We start from the raw sequence: 9714 nt of genomic DNA on the forward strand, positions 1-9714 counted from the left end.
CTCCTCCAAATTCCATGACTTCACTAGCCTTTGGTAGAATACAACTTTTTAAATAGACTTAAATTGTATAGACTTACATTCATATACACAGTGTGTTCTGATCCTATCCTTTCCTGTTCCATCCTTTGCAACTCTCAAACAGCCCCCACCAATTCTTTCTGTCAACTTCATATCCTCCTATTACTTTTAATCCATTGGATCTCATTAGCTTTTCAAGTCAGTACATGGGTATAGGACCAACCACTGGAGTACAGACAGCCTGCCAGGACCACATGCCTGAAAGAATTAGTAACTCTCCCTCCTGCATCAACCATCATTACAAATAGCTCCCGAGCTAGGGTGGAGCTTCATAAACTGCCCCATCCATACAGGAGGGGTTTATTATAATTTATCCACATTACATCCCGATTGTTATCCCCTAGCTCATATCTTCCTAACCTCTCCCTCCCACTCACTTCTGCCTTATTCACCTCCTCTAGACCTCTGACAGGGGTAGCCTCATCTCCCACTGCCTGACCACAGCCTATCAGGTCTCATCCAGATTGCCTGCATCCACTTCCTCTGTGTGCCTGCAGGGCCTTAATAGGCTTTATTTTATGCAGGTTTGTGTAAGAAACTACAGCCACTATGAGTCCGCATGTGCAACAACCATGTTCCATCAGGAAAACATTTTCTTGGATGTCCTCTCCATCCATTGACCCTTGTGTTCCTTTCACTCTTTCTTCCATGATGATCCATAAGCCTTGAGGGGTGAAGGGATATGATATAGAAGTTCCATTTAGTATTAAACAACTTCTAATAATACTAAGAATCAAGGACCATATAGTAAGCAATTCCCTCATTGCCCTGATAGTGAAAGGAAAAACACTGAGATCTCCATAAACATGCATCAAAGACTGCCCTGGAAGAGAGATGTTGTTAAAACCAAGGTGAATCAGAATGGATTTGGGAGCATGACCTTCCTCTGCAGACAGCTCTTCTGTCCCCTTGTCATAAACTATTAGGCTACAGCCCTGGCAGTGGTAAAATGTCAGAACCCCAGAAAAGCTATTACTCATTTCACAATAAAAATAAACAGCTAATACTGGCCTCCTCAATTGCTAAAAGCAAATCAAAATGAAAGATCGTCTTGAGTTTGGGTTCAGATATTTTGTTATTGTTTCCCCCTTAAATATAAATTAGATTGAGATGAGATATTTAATTGCTCTCTAGGTCAGGAGCTGCAGAATGAACTGAGTTCAGAATTGTGGTATTACTGGCCTCTTAGAAAGCTATTTGAGATTTCACATCCCCCTCATGTCAACCTGTGTCCCATTAGCCTTCCCATAGTCCTCGTGACTCTAGGAAATGATGGTAGATCTCAAAGATCTCCCTTTAGAGGATCTCTTCCCATGACAAATTACTACATTGGTTTCATTCTTCTCTTTCAGAGAAGTTTTATTTTCAATTTCCTAAGCTGGAATAAAAACATTCAGAATCTGAAGAAACCCTGAAGTAGGAGGCTCTGAGTTCTAACTCTACTATGAAGCAGATATTTGGACATGAAGAATCCATTCTCCCACACAGCCATGTGAGAGAACCAATAGTGAGTTTGGGGCAGGAAATTAAATGATATATAAAGGAATTTATTGTGGTTCCCCTGAATAAAGCATGTCTTGTATCACTATGCTAGGAATTCAATGCCTTCTTTTGGCCTCCATAGGGAGTCACATACATGTAGCATATATAGACACATAGGTATGCCCACACAGATAAACAAAAATAAAATAAACGTTTAAAGGAGAGAGAAAACTAGGGTGTGTAATGTCCTTACAACATGAAGTCTCCTTTATCAAGATGCCTTCTAAGATCCCAGTTTCTCTCTTTTCCTGGGACAATTGACCATCTTTAGCCCAGTAATTGGCACAAACTTGCAGAGGAATAAAGTATCCCCCCAGGCAGAGTTGCATCATGGGACTCAGTGAAACAAAGAACAGTGAATCAAGAGCTGCAACTCTACCCAGATTTGCTGGCAACATTGGTCTCCTTGTAGAGCTCCCGACCCCCTCCATGTCCCTCTACTCCCCAATGCTTCCATAAGACTCCCTGTTCTCCACCCTAGAATTTGGCTGTGTGTCTCAGCATCTGCTTGGATCTGTTGCTGGGCGAAGTCTTTTGGAGGACCTCTATAGTAGGCTCCTTTTCTGTTTCTTCTTTTCAACTGCTTCCAGTGTCTATCCTATTTGCCCATCTTAGTGCAAGGGGTGCTGCAGAGACTGATGCACCAACCAAGGATCATGCATGGTGAGAATCTAAACCCTCTGCTCAGATATAGTAGACAGGCAGCCGAGTCTCTTTGTGTGTCCCATAATATGGGGAGTAGAGACAACTTCTAACATGGACTCTGGCCCCCACATGCTGATCACTTCCCTCCACCCCCCGCTGGGGCTGCCTTGCCAGGCCACAAAGGAAAAGGATAGAGACACTCCTGATGAGACTTGATAGGCTTAGGTCAGGTGTTAGGGGAGGAGGTCTCCCCTTTCTCAGGACTATGGAAGGGAGGGGGAGGGTATGAAGAAGGGAGAGTGTGATCAGTAGGTGACAAGAGAGTGAGCTACAACTGAGACATAAAATGTACAAATTAAGAAGCTGGGCAGTGGTGGTGCACGACTTTAATCCCAGTACTCGGGAGGGAGAGGCAGGCAGATCGCTGTGAGTTCAAGGGCAACCTGGTCTACAAAGTGAGTCCAAATCTACACTGAGAAACCCTGTCTCGAATGCAAAACAAAACAATACAATACAAACAAAAAAAGAGCTTGTCTCTAAAACAAATTAAATTTTTCTTTAAAATGAAAAAAAGCTGCAAATCACCCCCCCACCCCATAAATAAGAGAAAGAATGCCTGTTTTCTCTATACATCTTGAGTTTTCCTAAAACTAGTTTCAGAATCCAGAGATCTAAATTGTTCTGACTTGTGTGTTTGGATGGTACTCAATGCCAAGAACCAAAAAGGGACGAGGACAGGGTGGTGCCTCATGGTCTCAACTAGCATGCTACATTATAGAACTCAGCTTGCCTAGCTTTGGGCTGTCCTATTTATTTTTGTTTTATGTTAGCCATAGTAAATAGATTTTGTCCTACCTGACACTTCTACTCTGCAGGTAGAATTTGATTTATTAGGAAAAAATTGAGAAATCTAAAGTTCCAGCTGAATTCGCCAGACTGTATGGTCTTGATTAATTGTCACCGTCTGCCATGGATAGATTAGAGAGTGAAGTTAAGTGTCCTTTGGGCCTCATGCTTCCTTGATCTGTGCAGTCCTTGCCTTGTGCAGCTGCATCATCAGAAACAATCAATAAACCAGATGCAGACAATGCACATGATCTAACCTAGGAAGATGAGGTCCTGTATCTCCATAGAACAATATTTGTTTCCCATTCTCTGTAAGTCTCTCAAAATGCTTATGGGGTATATAAAACCACTCTGCATGTAAGGTTTAACTGTGATCTTTCTACACCCCAGTCCCCATTTGTGTCCTGCATTATTTTATACCCTCCACAATTAAGACAAAAAACCATGAAGAGCTATCCCCTCAAAAGAACCCTGTATTTTAAAATCTTGATAAGAGAGTCTCAGAGAGCTTGAATACACGGTTGAAACAAAAGCTTATCAAGAGTCCACCATTTGCAAACAGATTGCCTGACATCAAATATTGGTTCTTCGTTTATTCTTCTATGTGAGCAAACCATTTACCTTCTCTGGACTTCCACCTATTCCTGTGTCATGTGTGCAATAGCAAGAGTTCTTTTTACAAACAACCAAAGAGTTTGCAATTCACATAAGGAACATCTGGATCCGGGGCTGGTATGCAGTGAGCAACCCATGGATGCCAAGTGTGCCTCTTTTGGTGGAGATCATAAAATTAAGGATTTTTTTCCTAGCCTTCCATGGCTTGATTTTTAAATATCTACCAGGAGAAGAGAGAAAGAGAATAGAGAGTTAGATGTTGGTACTTTCTTTGAGAAAGGGTCTCCCACAGTATCACATCCAGAGTTAGCAGTAAGAGTAAGGGAATCAAAATCTTCTCATTTTGATTATTTTCCTTCAAGGAGTTGACCTTAATTCTTTACTGAGTGGCTAATATAGGAAATGTGTGCCTAGAGTAGGCTTCCTCCTTGAGTCAAGATGAGAGCAGGACTGGGTAGGGGATAGGGTGAGAGAAGAAGAGAGTTTCCTAACACATTCATGCCCAAGAGCCTACAGAGGACACAGTGAGAAAAGCTGAGGGTCCTTGCTTAACCAGCCTTTGTACATCAGGAGAAAAAAGAGGGAATTGAAATGATGGTTTAAATTTGACACAAGCTTGTCTTCTAAATTGGGAAAAAATAACTCAATAAGACTGGACTGAGGTAACCTTGTGGGGCATTTTCTGACTTACTGATTGATGTGGAAGGACCACCCTATTCTGAATGATGCTACTTCTAAGGCAGGTAGTACTTGGACATAAGGACTTTGGGCTGAACAAGACAGTAATCACTATTCCTCCATGTTGCCTGCTTTAGTTCCTGATTTGACCTTCCTCAGAGAGTGCTAATTACCAGGAAGTGTAATATGAAGCAAACCCTTTTCTCCCCAAGTTTATTTTGGCCATTGGTCTTTATTACAGCAACAGAGACGTAACTAAGACAGTTATCCAGTGCCACACACCAGATAACTAACTCCACAGTGATGTTTTATATGTGACTTGTGAGTTTCTAGAAGCTTATAAGTCATGGAGATTGGGAGTGACAGTATTGGGGGAGGGGAGATGGAGTGCATTGGTGGTTCTGCTTGGTTTAATTTGTAAAGCAGTGAGTTTAAGCTACTGGAAATCCAAAATGGTAGCTACTTCTGCAGGTGGTCATGTACTCCTTCAAGTTTGCCATGTATCAGTCACTGGCCATAGAATTTTATTACATCCTTTTCATCCTTCTTCTTCATGAACAAGTTTCTGAAAGGTTCATCCCTAACTCCATCACATTCGCATCTAGTTTTGCTATGCTGGGTGTTCCTTCATTCAACTGAAATGCAGTCAGATAAGACAGAGCCTGGGAGCACCTGTTCATGTCCCACCTCCTTATGTAGGAGTCAAGATACATGGGAAAACTGAAAAGAAAGTTTGGTGCTACGTGGCATTCTCTCCATCATCTCTGTGCTCTTGAATAAGCCACATCACTGTGATAGGGTCTCAACTGGTCTCTGCTTTGAGCCTATTAGAGTACAGCTGAACACGGCTTCTCAGTAACACAAGTGTCCCATAATTTATTGATTCATTAATTCAGACTTTCACTTTACCCTTATTTCACATTCTTCCTTTTTCCTCCCTTGCTGAACCATCTTCTACCATATGACTGAGGCTGGAAGTGACCCATGGCCCATTCCAAACAGAGCATTTTGCCAAACTAGACTCAAGAGAGAACTCTTGTTAGCTGCTGCTGCCTCCTGCTGCCTCCTGGTGCCAATCAGCAGTAGCAGCAGTACTTGCAGGACATTTTTAGAATGATCCCTGGGCAGAGGAATGAGATTGCATAATAGCTTTGCTTTAATGAAGGATAGAAGGGGATGGAAGCAAGGGGGAGCTTGGCACAGACACCAGGTTTTAATGAGTTGTTGAAGTAAGAACTCTCAGAGTAAAGAGTGGAGACCAGACACTGAGCTGTGCTAATGCTTCATTTGCCACTGAACTCGTGAAACACTGGCACCCAAATAGGGTTGATTGTTTTGATGGAATAAAACTAGTTGGTAAAGTTAAAGAGCAGATCAAGACAATTAAGAAGGCTCTCTCTCTCTCTCTCTCTCTCTCTCTCTCTCTCTCTCTCTCTCTCTCTCTCTCTCTCTCTGTGTGTGTGTGTGTGTGTGTGTGTGTGTAGCTATTTTCCTCAATTATATGAAGAAAAAATGTATAGAGATAACGTTTAAGGGTTTGTTTAAATGTTTTAAACTGATTTCACCAGTTAAAAATCTGGTCTTTCTCTGGAGAACTCCCCATAATGTTACCTGGGTATTTTTGTTATCTCCAGTTGTTTCTTCCTTGGAACAAAGGCATTTATAACGTGACATCTTTCTTACTGATCCACAACAAACCAAAGGGAAGAATCTGTACCCACATCACATCTGCCCCTGCATGGTGGGGTGCTATAAAGCTTAGAAAATGATGGACGGATGTGTTAAAATGAGTAGATGAATTGCGCCATGTTGGCATAGTATTAACTCTTTCCAGGATTTGTCGCATGCCTGATTATTCATTTACTTAGAAGGATTTGTAACACTAAATAGGAGGTAAATACTCAAGGCTAATTTTGTGCAGCTTTTGATCTAGGTACTAGGGATATCTTCAATGAATAAAGGAGACAAGGCTGGCTCCCACAGGACTTAGGTTCTCCTGCTCAACTGCACCAATGAGCCAGATTTAGCCAAATTAATTTTTAATATATATATTCACTTCCTGATTATAGCCCCCTCACTCTTCTCCTTCTGATTTTCCCTCCTACCCTCTTTCCCCTACCCTCCCTCCTCTTGTCCTCAAAAAAGGGGAGTGTCCACACCACCAACCCACCCCAGCATATCATATTTCATCAAGACTGAGGTCATCCTCATCCACTGAGGGCAAACAAGGCAGCCCCACTAAAGGGAAGTGATCCAAAAGAGGCAAAAAAATCCATGTCATAGACTGTACCAGCTCAACATACTAGGGGACCAACAAGAAGATCAAATTGCCCATCATTTACATATGTGTAGGGGGTCTAGATCCAGTCCATGCATGCTCTTTGGTTAGTGCTTCCGTATCTGTAAGCTTCCTTGAGTCTTGGTCAGTTGACCCTGCTGATCTTCTTGCAGCATTCTTGTCCCCTTCAGGTCCTTCTATCCTTACCTCCTCCCATCTCCCTTCCACAGGACTCCCTAAGTTCAGCATTATGCTTGGCTGTGAGTCTCAGCATCTGATTCAATCAGCTCCTTCCTGGGTGGAGCCTCTCAGAAGACAGTTATGCTAGGCTCTTGCCTGTAAACATAGCAGATTCTCCTTAATGCTATCAGGGTTTGGCTCTCTCCCATGGGGTATCAGGTTGAGCTAGGCACTGATTGGACATCCCTTCAGTCTCTACTCTATCTTTATCTCTACACATCTTATAGGCAGGGTAAATTTGGGAATGAAAGTTTTGTACATGGATTGGTGTTCCCCTCCCACCACTATAAGGCCTGAATGGCTAGAAGATTGCTTCCACAGTCTCTATGCTCCACACTGCAGGACGCTCAGCTAGAGTCAGTCTCATGTCCTCTCAGTAGCCTACCTTGTCAAAGGTCTCCATTTTGTCTCAGTGATAACACTGATCTCAGTTTTCTTTTTTCTTCCAAGATCTTTCACCTCCCCTCCCTACTCTCCCCACATCTGATCCCAGGCCTTCCTTTCCCTCTTTATACCCTCTCCTACCCATTTAACTCTTTACATCCACTTCCACTGTTTATTAAATTTCCCCATCTGAATGAGACTCAAGGATGGCCTTCCTTGGACCCACCTTGTTACTTAACTTCTTTGGGTCTGTGAATGTCATATGGTTGTCCTGTAACATAGGGCTAATATCAGCTTATAAGTGAGTACATACCATGTGTGTCTTTCTGGCTCTAGGTTCCTCACTCAGGATGATCCTTTCTAGTTCCATCCATTTGTCTGCAGATTTCATGATTTCCTTGTTTTTAATAACTGAGTAGAATTCCATTGTGTAAAAGTACCATATTTTTTTTATCCATTCTTCAGTTGAGGGACATCTAGGTTGTTGCCAGTTTGGGGCTATAATGTTATGAACAAAATTGGGCAAACGTCCTTGTTATATGGTGAGGCATCTTTTGGGTATATGCCCAGAAGTTGTATAGCTGAGTCTTGATGTAGTCCTATTTCAAAATGTCTGAGACAGCACCAGACTGGTTTCCAAAGTGTAGACATTGGCAATCCCACCAGCAATGCAGGAGTGTTCCCTTTCTCCACGCATTTGCCACAATGTGGTGTCCCTTAATGGTGTAAGACAGAATCACAGAAATGTTTTGATTTGCATTTCCCTGATGACTAAGAATGTTGACATTTTTTAAAATGCTTCTTGGTCATTTGAGATTCCTCTGTTGAGAATTCCTTGTTTAGCTCTGTACCCAATTTTTAATTAGATTATTTGGTTTATTTGGTTTGTTGGTGTTTGCTTTCTTGAGTTCTTCATATATTTTGGAGGTCTCATTTATTAATTGTTGATCTTAGAGCCTGAGCTCTAAGATCTGCTCCATCCAGGAAGTTGTCTTCTGTGCCAATAAGATCAAAGCTGTTCCCCACTTTCTCTTCTAATAGGTTTAGTGTGTCTGGTTTTATGTTGAAATCTTTGATCCACTTGGACTTGAATTTTGTGCAGAGTTGTAAATATGAATCTATTTGCTTTTTTCTACATGTAGACATCCATTAAGACCAGCATCATTTGTTGAAGATTCTATCATTTTTCCATTGTATGGTTTTGGCTTCTTTGTCAAAAATGAATTTTCCATAGGTGTGTGGATTTATTTCTGGGTCTTCAATTCAATTTCATTGGTCTATCTGTCTGTTTTTATGCCAGTACTATGCAGTTTTTATTACTGTTGTTCTGTAGTATAGCTTGAAATCAGAGACAAAGATACCTCCAGAAGTTCTTTTATTGTACAAGATTGTTTTAAGTATTCTGGGATTTTTGTTTTTCCATATGAAGTTGAAAAGTTATCTTTCAAGGTCTGTAAAATAGTGTGTTGGTATTTTGATGGAATTGCATCAAGATTGCTTTTGGTAAGATTCCATTTTTACTATGGTAATCCTACTGATCCATGAGCATGGGAAATCTTTCTGTCTTCTGATCTCTTCTTCAATTTCTTTCTTCAGAGACATGGAGTTCTTATCTTACAGGTCTTTGACTTGCTTGATTATATTATTTGTAGCTATTGTGAAGGATGTTGTTTCCCAAGTTTCTTTCTTAGCCCATTTGTCATTGGTATACAGGAAGGCTACTGGCTTTTTAAAATTAATCTTGTATCCAGCCACTTTGATGAAGGTGTTTATTAGCTGTAGAAGTTCTCTGGTGGAATTTTTGAGGTCACTTGTGTACACTATCATATCATATCCAAATAGCAATACTTTGACTTCTTCCTTTCCAATTTGTATCCCCTTGATCTCCTTTAGTTGTCTTATTTTATTGCTCTATCTAGGACTTCAAGTACTATCTTGAAGAGATATGGAGAGAGTGGACATCCTCGTTTTGTCCTTGATTTCAGTGGAATTGATTTAAGTTATTTTCCATTTAGTTGATGTTGGCTATCAGCTTGCTGTATATTGCCTTTAGTATGTTTAGGTATGTGCCTTATATCCCTTGAAAGGGTGTTGGATTTTCTCAAAATTTTTTTGGCATCTAAGGAGATAATCATGTGTTTTCTTTCTTTCAGTTTATTTATATGGTTGATTACATTGTTGGATTTCTATAATTGAACCACCCCTGCATGCCTGGGATGAAGTGTACTTGATCACAGTGGATGATGTTTTTGATGTGTTCTTAGATTTGGTTTGAAAGTATTTTATTGAGTGTTTTTGGTCATGAGTGAAATTGGTCTGAAATTCTCTTTCTTTGTTGGGTCTGTGTGTGGTTTCAGTATGTGGGTGACTATGGCCTCATAGAATGAATTTGGCAATGTTCCTTCTGT

Source organism: Acomys minous (assembly GCF_964271855.1).
Source record: "Acomys minous genome assembly, chromosome: 12".
Classification (NCBI taxonomy): domain Eukaryota; kingdom Metazoa; phylum Chordata; class Mammalia; order Rodentia; family Muridae; genus Acomys; species Acomys minous.